Source organism: Oryza brachyantha, chromosome 2 (genome assembly GCF_000231095.2).
Source record: "Oryza brachyantha chromosome 2, ObraRS2, whole genome shotgun sequence".
In the NCBI taxonomy this organism is placed as follows: domain Eukaryota; kingdom Viridiplantae; phylum Streptophyta; class Magnoliopsida; order Poales; family Poaceae; genus Oryza; species Oryza brachyantha.
In genome coordinates this window covers 19568884-19584126 of record NC_023164.2, presented here as the reverse complement: position 1 = coordinate 19584126, position 15243 = coordinate 19568884, and the positions used below count along the sequence as shown (strand labels likewise).

Genomic DNA, 15243 nt, shown 5'->3' with positions numbered 1-15243 from the left:
GTCTAAACATATGCATATATAAAGAAAAGGATGACATAGCATACTAAAACCTGTGGCGAAAAAGAAGAACGGAAAAATGAATTGTCATGTTGCTTTGCCTGTCCCAACATGCAAACCGTGCTTGTTCTTCTTATTCACTGATTTGATTGTTTTTAGATGTTGATTGTAGTTGTGTTGTAGCGATAAGCCGATTGCTTCTTTGGTGCTCGGCATTTCTCCAAAGAGAATCATAGACAAATTAATGTTAGGAAAAAATTTTAACTGCCATGACATGGGCAAATGTCGGTAATTTTTTAATTCGTTGCCTTAGTGGAGTCCGAGAACAATACCTATTGAAAATAGTGGCTTATTTGATTTTATCTGCTATTTAATCCATATGATCTATTTGCTTTCCCTTTATATAGTAAATCTGGACCATGTAATCAAGATATATTGTAATCCAGCGATGTAGATTTTTTTTCTTTTTCTTCTATTAACGTATAGCCTCCAAAGCTAACTAGTTACGCGGATGAATAAATATATCTTCAACCGGGCAAGGATCAATGATTTGACAAACAGCCGGGCAAGGATCAATGATTTCCTTTTTTTTTTCAGTAAATCTAGGCCATTAAAATCTGAAGCTTATCACAGGGCATTCCTAGCCCATAACACTACATGTAGTTTCCATAAACTCAACATCATCAAGAAACTAGTACTAGACACTACTTTTCTAATGCAAACATCACTATTTCATACTTCAATTTAATGCTACTTATCTCACATGATATCTTGAATGTTGTGTAGAAATCATATCTCATGTAAGACATGGTTTCATTCTCTTTCTTCATTTATTTACTTGCCACATCATCTTTCATTCTAGATGACAACTTATTTAATATTATGGACATCATTCTAGTAATTGGGTTGGGAATGCTCGATCAGAGTAAGAGGCCGATTCCATATATGTAGCCAAACTGAGAGGGTTCCCGTAATTTTTTTCCAATATCTCCAAATATGATTCTATTTCTTACATATATTTTAATTAATCTACACCGTTAAAATCTAGACTTACCATGATCTAATGGCACTGATTTTTTCACATAATATTTAATTTTCTAAAAAAGTTACCACGTCAACAAAAAGTTGTGTGGCTTTTGATTAGATGGATTGTATTGCCATAACTGTAGATCATATTGAGATTAAAAGTTCATGTTAAATAAAACCTGTCGCTTAAGATAACATGGACTCTTTAGTTTCAGTTATCATAAAATTTATGAAATTAAAAATAAATATTAAGCTGTAAATACCTTCGACTCTCAATGATTTTATTTTCTTTTTTTTTCCCGGAGTAACAGAGATATACGCGGCAACCATCAATGAATTTGTTTTTTTTCCTGAGTAACAGAGATATACGTGGAATCCACCGTTATTTAACGCTATATATTTTTTCTTTTTATCCACCATAATCTAAGGCTGCATATTTTTTTCTTTTTCTTCCATTAATCTACCCCGTTATAATTGAGTGTTACGGTGACATTAAAATCTAAAGTCTATCACGGTTGTTGTTTGAACAGAGGAAGAGTCCGATTCCATATATGTAGTCAAATTGAGAGGGTTCCCATAATTTTTTTCCCAATATCTCCAAATATGATTATGTTTCTATATATATTTGAATTAATGTACACCAAAAATCTAGACTTACTAGGATCTAACGGCATAGATTTTTCCACATAATATTTAATTTTCTAAATAAGTTACCACGTCAACAAAAAGTTGTGTGGCTTTTGATTAGAAGGATTGTATTACCATAACTGTAGATCATATCGAGATTAAAAGTTCACGTAAAATAAAACCTGTCGCTTAAGATAACATGGACTCTTTAGTTTCAGTTATCATAAAATTTATTAAATTAAAAATAAATATTAAGCTGTACATACCTTCGACTCTCAATGATTTTATTTTCTTTTTTTCCCGAGTAACAGATCAGATATACGCGGCAACCATCAATGATTTTGTTTTTTTTCCGTACAGATATATACGCTGCAACGATAAATGATTTTGTTCTTTTTTCTGGGTAAGAGATATATATACGCGGAATCCACCATGATCTAATGGTACATATTTTATCATTTTCTCCAATTAATCTGCACCATTATAATCTGGACCCGTCATGGTCTAACAGTGCATATTTTATTTTTTTCTCCGATTAATCTACACCGTTATAATATGAGCACACCGTGATCTAATAGTGCATATTTTTTCTTTTTCTCCGAAATGTGGGAATTTCTAGGCCCCATAGCGAACGTGGAGCCTTTTTTTGGTTGTTGGCCCATGCATTTGCACGGCTAGATTTAAATTAGTTGATGTTTTACTCCAATTTTATTTCTTCTTTAAACTCTAAATATGTGTTTGTTTACTTATCTTGTTTTCTATTTCAGTATAATTCTATTTAATATTTATTTTTTTGATTATTTAAGCATATATTAATTGTGCTATGGTGTGACACATGCTTTGAACCATAGCTACACGTGAGAGCTTGTGAACTACCGCTCCTTAAACTCATTCACTATGTATTTGTTCTAAATAAAATTAATCTAAGTTTAGTATAGTAAATGATCATAATTGCGCGGGCCACCAAACATGGTAATAAAATAATATTAGTTATAAAAATAATATTTGGAATTTTTACTAATATTTAATTAGATGACTTTTGGTAAAAAAATCATCAAACGCAAAGAACTTGATATTTATTTTGTTGTTTGCCCGCTACTATCAACTATGGCTTGTGTGGCTGGAATTTCCGTTACTTTTATCTTGGTTGAGTCCGATAAAAAAAAAAACACTACCCTGTCTTGCCTTTCTTTTGGTTGAGTCCGGAAACATAAAACGATACCAATTAATAAATCTTTGTATCTATCATTAAATTTTTTTTATTTTGATCTATATATATTATGATCTAATTGTGTAGATTTTTTTCTTTTTTCCGATTAATCTCCACCGTTATAATATGAAATCATCGTGATATAACAGTGCATATTTTTTCTTTTTATATGATTAACGTGGTAATTTTTAATCTCCTATTAATTTACAATGTTATAATTTGGACCCATCATAATCTAACGGTTTTTTTGTTTTTGTTTTTGTCTGGTTAACATGACAATTTTTAGATCCTAGAGTGAAAGAAAAACATTATATATCCTTTTTTATTGTAAAAACCAAAAATCACGTTCTTTTTTATCAAAAAAAATCATGTTATTTTTTCTCCTAAAAAAAACTCATTGTCCAATCCATAAAAGCATTATTTTTTTATTCTCTTATTTTTAATTAATATGGGATTTCATAGTCCGTGAGAGTAAATGTTGTGTTTCTTTTTCTATTACTTTTTATATATAATAATAGATAGATAGATTTTCGTAATCATTGGTCTAAAACTGTTAATTAATCTCATATGTCCGATAAAAAAAACTGATTTTTTTCTCTAGCTGTTACACATGTTTTTGTCCGATTTGTCCGATAAAAAAAAAAAAGAACTGATCTATTCTTTTTGTCCTCTAGCTCCGTTATAATCTTAACCCACCATAATCTAATGCTGCATATTTTTCTTTTTTCTCTGATTTATATGGTAATTTCTAGTCTCCGATAAATCTTACACGGTTATAATCTAGACCCACTAGTTCATATTATTTTTGTTTTTTATTATTAATATGGTAATTTCTAAACCACGGAGTGAAAGAAAAAATATTATCTATCTTTTTTTATTCTAAAAAAACTAAAATTTTCAAAAAGATCAAGTTATTTTTTCTCCTAAAAAAACTTCTTTGTCCGATCCATAAAACCATTATATTTTTTATTCTCTTATCTTTTTTAAATTAATATGGGATTTTCCTATTACTTTATATGTATATAATATAATTAATAGATAGATTTTCCATAATCATCGGTCTAAAACGTTAATTAATCTCATATGTCCGACTAAAAACTGTTTTTTTTCTCTAGTTGTTACACATGTTTTTGTCCAATCTGTCCGATCAAAAAAAAGTTGATCTATTCTTTTCTTTTCTCTCGATGTTACACGCGTTTCGGCCGATTTAAAAAATCTGCTCTTTTCTCTTTTTTCTCTCTTATAGAAACCTAAAACCTTATCTTCTCTTTCCTTGCATGATTAAAAATATATTTCTTTCCTTTTATTTTTTTAACTAATCTTAGAATTTCTGCACCGTTATAATATGGACCCACCATGATCTAACGGTTCATATTTTTTTTTCTTTTTCTTCGATTAACGTGGTAATTTTTAGGCCCCAGAGCGAACATGGAGACTTCTTTTCGGGTCGTCTTTATATTATAATAATAGATAAAAGATACATACATACATAGATACATACATAGATAATAAGTATTATGTAATTATGTGACGCAAAATTAGAAATGAATGTTTCAGTAATTATGTGACATATATATAGATTGTGTGAATTGTTTTAGGCAGATTATTGTTTTAATAGTTATGTATGTAATTGAAAATAGTAGGCAAATATGTATTATGTTGTGTGATTATTGTGAAATATCAAGTGTCGTCTCTATAATGGTTGCAACGTGAAGAATTTAGAAAAAGTCACGATAAAATTTTCTTTTTTTTCCTAGTACATATCGTTATGTCCTCAATGTCACAAATATAGCTATTTTTCTATTTTTTTTCCTATTTTCCCTGCTTTTTCCCCTATTTTTCATGTTTTTCAGATTTTTTTAATTTATGTTGCATTTAACATCGATTGGCTTATACAAGCCGCGGTTACCGCGCGGTAACCATGCGAAACTGCACGGGAAGCCTCCTTTACCGCAAGATTTGAATTCAAATTTTTTGTTTTAAATTTGTCGCGGTTTCTGCGGCTGTCGCGGTTACCGCGCGTCCGCCGTGCCGCGGGAGGGACAGTAAAGGGAACCCTGGTCACTATATTTTCCTTGAAGTTCTCTTTAGGGCATGCACAGTGAGAGCTCCTCGAGTGAGCACCCCCAGACGAAAAAAACATGCCACGTAGAACAAGGCTATACATAAGACACTTATACCATAGTGCACGGGGCTCTAGGTGGGGTCCTACAAAAACTATACACTTTATTTTTACTACTACTACTTTACTTTTCTATCTCTCTTCTCTCCCTTATCTCTCTTCTCTCCTCGATCTCCCTCTCCCAGTTGTCCCTGCGGCGGCACATCGGAGGCTGGCGGCATAGCTCGGCGACGGAGGCTGGCAGTGGCTCGGCGGCGGCACGTCACGGCCGACGACACACATCGGAGGCACGGCGTATCCCGGCGGCAGCGGAGGAGCTCGAGGGCCAGGCGCTTTCCCTCACCTTGTCAGGCACATCTCGGCTTTCCCTCACCTCGTCGAACAGCTCGGCGGACGGGGGCGGCTTCTCTGAAGAAGTCCTAGCTTTTCCAAAAAGTCTGACGATGAATGTGTTCCTTGCAGAGGGCACGAGGAGCTCGGTTGGGGCACGCATTCATCTGAGCTAGAGAGGAATATAGGACGTGGAGGGCTGAGGCTCTTTGCCATGTCACTGCACTGTGCATGGTCTTAACCTCTCTCCTAGATTCGGAAAAAAGAAAGAGAGCATCTAGCTGGGAAAAAAGCACTCCCAAATATTACTTTATACATAAACATATCATTTTTTTTCTCCTGGATTAGCAACACAAAAGTCGGGCATGAGCAACAAATTTATTGGAAGTGACGAAATGAGTGGTGTGCAAATCTGAATTAGGGTGAATTATAAATTATAAATTTGTACAAGTTTGATGTAAGAAAATTTTGGAAGACGTATTTTAAGTTAGACGTATTTAAGTTAGAAATTGTAGGAAGAACGACGAACGGAGTACTTCCAAGTCAGAGAAATAGGTTGATAACTTGGTAAGGTTAGGAACTACGACAGATAAAGGGGAATGAGGTCAATCTTCTTATTCATCGTCAAGTCATTAGAGATCTATTAATTGGATGAATGAGATACTCCAGATATTTTATAACACATCCTGCTCAGCGTTTCCAGAAATCTAGGCAATGCTTGGCCGGGTGACAAAACTCGATATATACAGTATGTAACCAAACAAATATTCTGGGCTGTTCGCAACGCCACAAACACAGACAGTACAACGAAAACAATTACAAAGTCAATGCGTGCCGTAGCCACGTCAGCAAAGCACATGACACCACAGCCATTGAGAGCACCAGGATGACGGGCACGATGCAGAAATGGAGATACGCCGAGTACTGGCTGTAACTTTCGATCACGAACTAATTGCAGAGGATAAAGATAATCACAGTTAACTAATCAAGATACACATATTTTTATATACAATACTTGCACACTATCCAGCATGGCACTGCAAGGCACGTCACTTCATAAAAAATGTACCGCTCCAGATCATTTTGTTAGCTGCAGTTTTCATTCTCATATTGATGAGCAACTAAATTACATCATTTTTGTCAAGCCACCTTATTACATTGTATAATGTTATCAAGCTGGAATTTTCATTCTCATATTGATGAGCAACTCATTTACATCATTTTTATCAAGCCACCTTATTACATTGTCTATGTTATCAAGCTCACATGATGCGGTCAGATAGGATTAATCACACCCGTTGTGAGTGGCGCTTACATAATATAATTACCTTGGCCGACAGAATGTAGGACTTACCCTTCCGCCGAAGATTGAGATGATGCAGCCCCGCGTCAGGTATCAAGTTTCGCCGGAATTAAAACCTTGGGAAGGAGGGTGGCGATGCGTCGAGAGTAGTTGATCTAAATTATGATGCAGATGATTTACAATTATCTCGTGCATACATATTTATACCCTCAGGAGGATAGTAGTTTGTGTTAAACACAACATACGACTCCTAATAGATAAAAAGAAATAACAAACTCCTATGTAGACTCTATCTCAAGTCCTGATCAGACTTTAATTCTCTTAAAGATAATCTAAACTAACTCTAATTAGAAAATAAAATTAAATTATCCGATCCAGACTCTGATTATTCCCGAATCTATCTGTAACATTCTAGGCTTAATCGGACTATATTTCTTATCCGATCCAGACTCCATCGACTGAATCCAAGTTGTATTCCGTCTGATCTTCTATCTGATTGCCATGTTTCATATCTGATTTGGTCTTTAATCACAGTTTAATATCCAATGGCAATTATCCAAATTATGGCGTTAACAACCCCCACGGCAGAGAAGAGCCCCACGAAGGGGAAGTCCCACCATGACCAGCATGTGGCGATGACGTAGTCGGCGAGCGCTGCCTGAGTGTCGAGGAGCACGTCGACGAGCGCAATTGGCGAGCATGGTGCCACGGCGAGGTAGATGCCAATGGTGCTGGCCACGAGGATGGCAAGCAGGGACCCCCGTCTTGAGCCTCGCCATCGTCATCCCCTCGCAGTACACCCTTGCCACAGCATCCAGCTCCCTTAGGGGCAAACACCCTGTCCCCCACATGGCCGACGTGCACCAGCTCTTGCTGAAGTCTGAATCCCACAACGACGACAACGAGGAGGAGGATATCCCTTGACCCAAACCCTAGAGTTGTGGGAAAGGGTTGAGGCAGCACACAGTGAGGGGCCGATTGCGGCGATGGGTGGCTCCGGCGATCGGCGCTAGAAGAGATTGGGAATGGCAACAGAATAGGAAGAAGGTCAGTAGCAGTATCAGAAGAAAAAATAGTAAATTAGACAAAAGAGAATTTTTAGGTCCCTGAATTGAGGAAAATAGCAAAGTAACAAACTAAACTAGGGTGTAAATGGCATTCGTGGAAAGCCCATTTAAATAGGTATACTAGCGAATCCTCTCTGACTTAACGATAGATGTGCAATTTTCTCCACCGCCTCCCCTCCCACACAGGATCAGGTTCCTCTGCAGGCAAAAGCACCATGCCTTTGTTACTGACATGTGAGCCAGGGTTTGTGAGGTCCACCTATGAGTGACAAAGGCACAGTGCTGTGATGGCAGATGATCCCAATCTGAGCCTCTTTTCCCCAGCGAGATCTTCTGCTCCCTGGCCACCGCGTTCTTTCTCATGACGGCCTCCTCCTCCACACCTTCATCTTCGAGATCTGAGGTCAGCCTTTATTCTCCTTTCTCCTTTTCTCTTTCTATTATAGGGTTTTGGCTAATGCTTCTGGTGACCGCGCCATGTTCCAGTTCTTGATTTAGTACATACGTTGTTCTTGATAGATTCAGTGTTTTGGGTCTGAATTTGGACAGCTCCAATTCCTCAAAGTAGAATCCGAGCTACTCTGAGTACAAAGATAAAGATATATCTGTCGTACTGTTTTAGAATTAGGTGCTTTAATTTACAGAATCTTTGAAGTATGGAATTTTGTTTTGCTTACCTCATGTAGTTGTTTGATGCTCCTTGTCACCATCACGGTGAGATGTTGCATGTTCCTCCGTGATCATTACGGTGGTTTTCCTTCTAAAGCATGTAGACTTCAAATTAATTTAAAAAATGAAGATACATGTTAAAACAAAGGTCATATGTTTTTTCCAGTATAGGATTATGATGGATGTTCAGATTATGTTAGCTTATTATTTTGGGCTGAAGATTCCTAAAGGTAACATGGGCTAAGAATATTAATGCATATGGTGCTATAATTTACTAAAGTGAGAATTTCTATCACAGAAAAAACACAGAAATTTCAGGAGATACAGACTCAAAGGATTTTTTTTATGAGGTTTTACCTCTTGTTAAATTTTCTTCAAAACTTAGATGGGAAGAGGCATTCCATAGGAATTCCATAGGATTTCAAGGTCCCTTTGAATCACAGGAATGAAAAAACAGAGGAATAGAAAAAACAAAGGATTCTGACAGGAATGTAAATGCAAAACCGAGGATTGCAAAACACAAGAAAAACGTAGGAATGACCGTTTGATTGGACCACAAGAATTTGAGGAGAGATAAAGACTCAAAAGGATTTTTTCACAAGGTTCTACCTCTCGTTAAATTTTCTCCAAAACTTGTTTGGGAAGAGACGTTCCATAGGAATTTCATAGGATTTTAGGGCCCTTTTGAATCACAGGAATAAAAAATGGAGGAATAGGAAAAACATAGGATTCTGAGAGAAATGTAAGTGTAAAACAGAGGATTGCAAAACACAGAAAAACGTAGGAATAGCCTGCCGTTTGATTGGACCACAGGAAAAACATAGAAATTTGAGGAGAGATAAAGACTCAAAGGATTTTTTTCATGAGATTTTACCTTTTGTTAAATTTCCTCTAAAACTTATATAGGAAGATGTATTTCATAGGAATTTTATAGGATTCATTCCTTTGATTCAAAGAGCTTTGTGGAATAAAATCCTCTAAAATTCCTTTGAATCAAAGGGGCCTAAATTTCCTCCAAAACTTGTATAGGAAAAACTTGTATAGAAAGAGGCATTTCATAGGAATTTCATAGGATTTCATAGGGTTCATTCCTTTGATTAAAAAGCTTTGTAGGAAAATTTTCTATAGGAATGAAATCCTCTAAAATTCTTATAAATTTACTTTGATTCAAATGGGGTCTTAACATGTTACAATGAGAATCCTATAATTGTTCCAGTTAAAAATTTTCAAAAGCAAAGACCAGTGGCATTTAATGGATGTTTAGTCTTCTACTATTGCTCGGTTGCCTGTTACTGGTAATCGTGCACATGTAAGGCATGTTTCGCACATTATAAGCCACAATAAATGTTTTTATGTCTCTCATCATATATATCACACAACATATATACACACTCACATTGAAGAATTATGTGTAGTAGGTTAGCTCTTTAGGATTTCACATTTACACATGATATAAAATCACAAAACCGGAAAAGGTACCAAATATAGATTTTTTTTTTTACAAATTGGTAAATATACAATCTCAAACCTGGAAAAAAATTAGTACAAGAAATTTTCAAAAAAATGCTTCAAATAAAAACCGTAACATACTAAACATATGTACTTACCAAATTCTCGGTGAAGAAATTCTCAAGATGAAGCAAATGTTTCCCAATTCATCAATGGTTTCAGCTAAAAACTGTCAACCAGAACAGAATCAGAATGTGCGTACATCAATAAAATATATTTTCTATATAAATATGTAGAAGATGTATAGATATGATAACACATAAATTTGGTCCTTCCATGCACAATGCAGCAGTCAGTATTACAGAAACTCAGCTAAAGCCCATGAACACATCTATTAGTCGATAACCGCTAAATCTATTGTATGATACCTCGCTCTGACCACATGATTCAATTGAACAAAAATGAAATTCAGTATGTTAATATTTTTATCAAGAAACCCATGTGCATGAGAGAAAGTGATGTGAATGTACCTAATTAGGATACATCGGAATATCAGAACAATCTTGACTTTTAGATATCTTTTTCAGTTGCAAACAATGACTAACAATCTAATTGCTTGTAAACGAAGCAGTAATTTTTACACATTTAGATGCTATATCTAGTAACTGAATCCTTGAAAGTACATAAGCACAAGGTTCTTTTTTTGCCTTGTCCGAAAATTTCACAATTAAGACATTATGTATATAGATTGAATAATTTGTTGGCAATTCGGCAGCAAAATGTTCTTTTGAGCTGAAGAATATAACCTCCAAAATCCGCTAAACTTGCATCAGCTGTATTTTTTGCCTTGTCCGAAAATTTCACAGTTAAGACATTATGTATATAGATTGAATAATTTGTTGGCAACTCGGCAGCATGCAAATTGAACAATATGATTTACAAGATCCAAAACAGTTGGCTGCACTATAGCTAATTATGAGAATGGTTCCACAATTACATGTTTCTACATATATATTTATACACACAATATCATTTTAATAAAAAAATGTTCTAATAACACCATACTGCAACCACTAAAATATGTTCATGCGTAAACCACCTACGATGGAAGTTGGATTGAGGAGTGATTATCACATGGCTTGAGCGGTATTCAGTTGAACGCCTCCTGGCAAAAAAACTGTTGTAATCAAATACAACTTCTGCTAATCTTTGAAAACTAAATCAAAGAATGAAGGGGAAGGGAGAAGAGATCGAACCAATGGCAAGATGTATAGTGAGTCAAGAGTAACACATGGATTGAAGGTGCCTGGATCCATTGCCCTGCAACTCTGTAACATAAATCTTCCGTTGTTACTGGTCACGAATAGGGGAGGAAAATCCACACAAGAACTAAGTGAAATTCAATGAACTACTGAATGATTTCAAAGAAATACATGATGCCTCGCTGTTCAACCCAGCATATGTTTGTTGCACTGCCCTAGCTTGCTGGTGAAGGCATTCAGGCATTCGTCTGTTCTAGGGTGGGGCAGATGGTAGTCATGGATGAACAGAAGACTTAGGTGGTGCGATGTTTTGGCTAACGCATCGGTAAGAGTATTTCCGTTTGGATTAACAAAATTTCAAATAACGTTAGACAACGAAAACAGTTAATAAAAGTTATTGTGGGACGATGGGCACTGTCGCCACGACGATAGGAGTGATTGCGGCAAATCTAAATGCCCGGGCTTCATGGAGCACACGGCGACAGTGACGCAATGAGGTGTCCTACCGGTTGGATTGATTCACTTAGACGGTTCTGGATTGATTAGAAACATTATGTCTATGTTTTGTTAGGTGACATCACTGTATTTGATGGTTCCTGTCTCAGGTTATGCACATAGTTAGCATGTTACAATGCCTCTCCCACGCATTAAAAGGAAAAATAAAGCTCTTTCAAACATTAATTATGTATTAACAACGAAGTTTATTGGAAGTGACGAACTAAACTTGGTACTCCTTTGACGCACAGAGGATGAACATAATCACACCACGGTCCGTATGCAATTCATAAAGGAAATTAATCAAGATCCAACTATTTTTATAAACAACGTACCAGTCAATTCATCAACAATGTATCATTCCAGTTCTTACTCATTTTACATGCTCTTATCGTGCCACACTAATTAATACATTGTTAGTTTTTCGATGCAAGTTTTTCGACGGCATATCGATAACACATGCACAACCTCTATTGATGCAGTCATGCAGGCCTGCCAGATCACCAACGGGTTGTGCCGCAGCTACGAGCCGCACGTGGGGATGGCTATCGTGTGAATTTTGTCCCACAGCGCTTCTCCCAAATAGATCTTTCCATTCTACTTTCTAAAGCTGAACCTATAATTCAAGAGAACAGATTTACAGATAAGTATTAAAATAAATTGATCATATAATAAAACATTTTCAAATTACAATTTAATCAAAAAAATGTATGAGTTCAGATATGCCGTCAGACATCCAAGGAAGGATTTTGCAGCACTAGCTCTCAAGCCTGGCAAGGCGAAAGCTCTTAGGCGGCAACTGCGAATGTTATGAGAAACAAGCCTTGAATTTATCATCATCAGGCATGCACTACTCATATCAACCTGAGTAGCATAAATCTAAAAAAGTTCATAGGTCAATTTGTAGAGGCATGGTGCTGCAATGCATCAAACATCCAAGGAAGGAATGATTTGGCAGCATTAGCTCTCAAGCCAGGCAGGGCGAAAGCACTTAGGCGGCAACTGCGAATGTTGCGAGAAACAGGCCTTGATTCTATCATGTACAATGCACAGCACAAAAACAACAGATCAAACAAAAATAGAACTTGGCTCAGACATCCAAGGAAGGATTAAGCAGCATTAGCTCTCAAGCCTGGCAGGGCGAAAGCTCTTAGGCGGCAACTGCGAATGTTATGAGAAACAAGCCTTGAATTTATCATCACTGCCATATAATCAATCCATTATAAGATACATAAAACTCCTTAGACAACACTGCCCAACCACAAACAAATGGAAAAGGCACTGTTATATGAAACAAATAAAATATAATCACATAAACCGGCTCTGTAGACCGATAGAGATGCAGTCACAGGTTCCTATCAAAATGTGAAACATCAAAAGAAATCTGTCTTGGCCTAATCAAAGCATCACCGATCAAAGCTCGTAGCTACCGGAGACGTGGCATTAGGCCAAAATATCAACAAGGCAAAAAAGTAAATACGACGTAAGAGACAATGTATATAAGCAAATCCCTCAGAGACCCATTTAAAATCACGCACACAGCTGAATCAAGCCGATGTGCAAATGGGTCCTCTATTCCAGACCAAACCACCAAGGTTATGATCGAAAGATGGACACTTGCATAGGCGTAAAACAGCTGCTGTTTACGGTGTCATACGGCACTTCCTATCAGTAGGTCTTGGATTCCTCACAGGGACTAACTATATTGTAACTCATAATAGTAACAAATACATACATAATATAATATGGTACGGTAAGAAGCCTCAGTAAGCCAGACAAATTATCGTCATTTGTAAATCTGACGGTAATTCCAACATGTATCTAATCATCACAGGCTCAATGTCATTAGGCAGATATAAGAGACTAACAAGAGTAAACACATTGCGGTAGGGGATGATGGTTTGTACATTCAAAAACAAATAAAAAAACATGGATGCATAATTAGATGGCAATGGCAAAAACTAGATCTTTGAAGCATCATCAGAAAGAAATGCCTTCTCATTCACGGTGCAAGGTGGGTAAGATGACCGTGTCAGAAGGTGTCCTAAGATTAATGAGGTTTCATCCTATGATGATTCAAAATTCAACAAATTGTTTCAAACTAAAAGGTTGGTAGATCTGCTGTGTGATGGATTCAGATGCAAGATGGATAACATCATCTGGACGACAGAAGCGTCCTCTGATCAAGTGTTGGATTATGCATCAATTACCTCCTCACAATCCAAGCAGATCTAATAAAACATGCTTAAGACGAAATTGAAAACAGAAAAATAAATTGGAGGAGGATTTCAAGTTACTCAGTGGTGGCTAAGTTTATTGGTTCGATTCTGCCAGCGAGTGTCCTCAATGTCTTCAGAAGAGGGAGCTTATTATCCTCATCGCAACAGACTCCTCCAGTGCAAGAACAACAGAGATCTAAACTAAAATAAACAATAAATCCATACAACGGAAGAAGAAAACAGATGGGGATAAGAAAACGGGACATCAGATGGCTCGGTTCAGCGGGAAAATCGGCATACAAATCAATCCCAAAGAGAAAGACCTGTAATTTGGTCTGTTGAGCTTGAATAATACCAAGTCGTCACTGCCATCGCGTCGAGCAGCGTACATAAAAAAAACCAAAAAGAACAACAGCCGTTGCAAATGAAGACGAGAGAAATCGCAGGAGAATGCGGCAAAAACAAAGACCAGATCTGGCTGAGTGAGGAGAACAAGAACAGGGAACTGTAAGGAGAGGACGCGGCCTGGGGGGCTGAAGAGGAAGAAAAAGCTTTGCTACTGAGGCGGCGGCGGCGATGGGAATAACCCTGTGGAGGCTGGGTTTATATAGCGGGTAGACGATGAGTTAGGGTTTAGGGTTTGCGGGGTTGGAGCTTCGAGATGCTTCCGCCGTGGCGGCTGGTCGGCCTTTGGCTAGTGGCCCATTGCAGCTGGTTGAAGCGATTGAATTGGGCCCCGACTCTCTCGCTGGAAAATCTCGGGCCGTTAGGTTGGTTTTCTAGGCCCGTTATTTGTGTGCCGCTTCTGGCTACGGGATTTCGGGCTTGTGCGGTAAAAAGAAAAAGGCAATGTAGAAAATTTGGTTTGTAGAAAAATCCCTCCCTTTTATTATATTATAAGTCTCTTTAGGTCTATCTAATTTAAATATTTTTAAATTTGATTAAATTTATAGAGAAAATATACTAATATCCACAAACACCAAGTTAGTTTCATTAAAACCATCATTACATATATTTATTTTGTGTTAAAAATATTGCTATATTTTTCTAAATTTTGTTAAACTAAAAGAATTTTGATTTAGGATAAATCTAGAGTGAATCATAATATGAAATGAAGTACTACGAACCAAATTGGTTTACTTATTCGAGTTGTGCCCATAGTTGAGTAATTGACATGTAGCATTGGTGGCAAACCACGGGGGCATTAGCCGCATGGATCCATTTTATTCTAACAAGGGATTTTAAATTTTTTTTAATAAGATAAATAGCCAAAAAAAAATTTAAAAGTCGACGTAGTCCAAGTGAGCAAAAGTATTAGCCACCAAAATCATGTGCCACCGTGAGCACTGTCAACCACCACGCTCTACCGCTTCAATCATCCCAGCATATAAGAAACTCGTAGCATTTGATGGATCACCATGATTTATGTGTTTGTTTGGAAGGATATGATATGTTGTGTCAAATTTA

The 15243-nt window shown here is 36.7% G+C and overlaps 10 non-coding genes across 10 annotated transcripts; all 10 read right to left on the bottom strand.

The window, feature by feature from the left end:
• Window positions 1-12281: 12281 nt before the first annotated feature.
• LOC121053681 lies at window positions 12282-12402 on the bottom strand. The gene has a single exon (XR_005811225.1). It is a non-coding gene; the product is annotated as a small nucleolar RNA SNORD14 (small nucleolar RNA).
• A 78-nt stretch (window positions 12403-12480) lies between these two features.
• On the bottom strand, window positions 12481-12602 carry LOC121053682. Its single transcript, XR_005811226.1, has one exon. It is a non-coding gene; the product is annotated as a small nucleolar RNA SNORD14 (small nucleolar RNA).
• Window positions 12603-12643: 41 nt separating this feature from the next.
• LOC121053680 lies at window positions 12644-12764 on the bottom strand. Its single transcript, XR_005811224.1, has one exon. It is a non-coding gene; the product is annotated as a small nucleolar RNA SNORD14 (small nucleolar RNA).
• Window positions 12765-12857: 93 nt separating this feature from the next.
• On the bottom strand, window positions 12858-13007 carry LOC121053673. The gene has a single exon (XR_005811218.1). It is a non-coding gene; the product is annotated as a small nucleolar RNA snoR2/U65 (small nucleolar RNA).
• Window positions 13008-13064: 57 nt separating this feature from the next.
• Window positions 13065-13254, bottom strand: LOC121053711. The gene has a single exon (XR_005811255.1). It is a non-coding gene; the product is annotated as a small nucleolar RNA Z112 (small nucleolar RNA).
• Window positions 13255-13312: 58 nt separating this feature from the next.
• LOC121053668 lies at window positions 13313-13395 on the bottom strand. Its single transcript, XR_005811213.1, has one exon. It is a non-coding gene; the product is annotated as a small nucleolar RNA snoR77Y (small nucleolar RNA).
• Window positions 13396-13530: 135 nt separating this feature from the next.
• On the bottom strand, window positions 13531-13633 carry LOC121053719. Its single transcript, XR_005811263.1, has one exon. It is a non-coding gene; the product is annotated as a small nucleolar RNA snoR31/Z110/Z27 (small nucleolar RNA).
• A 52-nt stretch (window positions 13634-13685) lies between these two features.
• On the bottom strand, window positions 13686-13781 carry LOC121053671. The gene has a single exon (XR_005811216.1). It is a non-coding gene; the product is annotated as a small nucleolar RNA snoR31 (small nucleolar RNA).
• A 69-nt stretch (window positions 13782-13850) lies between these two features.
• Window positions 13851-13946, bottom strand: LOC121053683. The gene has a single exon (XR_005811227.1). It is a non-coding gene; the product is annotated as a small nucleolar RNA R30/Z108 (small nucleolar RNA).
• A 98-nt stretch (window positions 13947-14044) lies between these two features.
• On the bottom strand, window positions 14045-14149 carry LOC121053720. Its single transcript, XR_005811264.1, has one exon. It is a non-coding gene; the product is annotated as a small nucleolar RNA Z107/R87 (small nucleolar RNA).
• Between the last annotated feature and the right edge of the window lie 1094 nt (window positions 14150-15243).